The sequence below is a fragment of the Lipotes vexillifer genome, unplaced genomic scaffold (assembly GCF_000442215.2).
Source record: "Lipotes vexillifer unplaced genomic scaffold, Lipotes_vexillifer_v1.1 scaffold196, whole genome shotgun sequence".
In the NCBI taxonomy this organism is placed as follows: Eukaryota; Metazoa; Chordata; class Mammalia; order Artiodactyla; family Lipotidae; genus Lipotes; species Lipotes vexillifer.
In genome coordinates, this window is record NW_006775077.1 from 3,326,002 (window position 1) to 3,327,886 (window position 1,885).

A 1,885-nucleotide genomic window follows, 5' to 3' on the forward strand; every position below is an offset into this window, starting at 1 on the left:
AACTTTTTATCTACTATTTTTGAAGTAAGTGTGTGCCTTTTGGGACACTGAGCTCATCCTTCGAGTGTGTCCGGGGATTGGGAGTCGGGAAGCTTGGAGTCCTGTCTTTTCCTTGCATTGTGTCTGGGACCCTGGATAAATGCATGCCTGGCTCCCTTAAATAAAAAAGCCCCAAAATACCATCTGAACACCGTACTTAGTATGTACTTATCCCATGTGGTTAAGCACCTGAAGGTAAGACAACACCACCAAAGACAACTCCCTGGATGGAGTCATTCCGGAAGAGAGTTGGAGGGATTTCCCTCCACTCTGAAAATATCTGAAGGAGAAACAGACGAAGACTTTAAAGGCACTGTTTCGGTGGCATCAATAATTTAAGTTACTGGCGTGATATCTGGGGACTTTTTGCCACGATTCACGTCCTGGGCAGAGGAAGGTGATGAAAATTGTGGGTGTGTCATCCAAGTGCCTGATTGATGTGATAATAAATATAGAAGAAACAAGTTGGTGCTGGAGAGGAAAACACAGGGAAACTATTAAGGACTCAGAGGATAAAACTGTGAATTCGTTTTACCTTTAAAATATGTCATGGTTGGAATAGCGCAGCTAGTTTGGGGATCTGGGGGTGAGCAAAGACAGAGAGTGATAGCGTGTGGAGGTGAGGTCTGGGTACCGCACCAGAGATTTTTCACATTAGGCACGGAGACAGGTTAATGTCGCACACCTGCTACAAATGCGACACGAGAGAGGCCTTCGGGGTGGATTCCAGCGTGTTTTCCATCCGCCTGCAGTGTTTAGGCGTGGATGCTGGGATCCTCAAAAGTGCAGGGAGGGGGGACATGATCCAGGAGATTTTGGGGGAAACCGCCCCAGACCTCAGCTTCCCGAAGCCACATGTGGCCTCGCGCAGCGGAGACGCAGTGAGAGCCACCGACGTGCGTCATGACTCAGTTTTTGCGACAGAGGAAGAGCTGCGCCACTGATTTAGCAAAATCTAAAATAAATACGCAGAGCAGCAGTGTTCCCGGTTTGGAAAAAAAAAGACAAACGCTGGGTAATTTGAGTGAATAAGAGAAATTTTATCTCAACTCTCAGACCCAGAAGAACGGTTTAGTTAATGTAGCAATTTGACCTTATTTGGGGTTTTCCATTTATTTTCCATTAACTAGTGGAAGTAATTGCTAATCATAGGACAATGAATGCACTTCAGTCTTGCAACGTGAGCAACATCTGGCCGTGGATGCTCGTTAGAGATGAAGAGAGGAGACGATCCTCTGTTTGAAGGGCACTACCGCTGCTTCCTGGACGGCCCATTAGGTCCGACTCAAATTTTTTGTGATTTTCTTTATTCTCTAATTATTGGTCCACAGAGAAGTTATTAACCTTAATGCTACTTTAATTGAAGATTTCTTTTCTCCTAACTCCTGTAGGGCTCCTTTTGGCACCAAAATCCTGACTCCTATCTTCACTGGCTTGTGTGTAGTGAGCTGGCTGGAATATGCATTATTTATGATAGAAGGATGCTACACAATATTTTTTTCTTACCTCAAACGATACCGACTAATTTGAGCGTCATGGAATAAGGGCCTTTGAAATAGCAGCTCTCTTTTCCAAACAATGCTAATGCAATTTATGAATTGGATGCTGCTACAATTCATCGAAAGGTTTTTTGGTCCATAAACAAAATACACTAAGCAAGAGACAACTGTTTTGCCAGACAAATACTATTACAAAAAACAAGACACAAAACTCTGATACATATGCATCTAACTATACACTAAATAAACCGAATTGTCTAAAAATGCACAGATCAAAACAAAAGGACGTGGGGCTTCCCTGGTGGCGCAGTGGTTGAGAGTCCGCCTGCCGATGCAGGGGACACGGG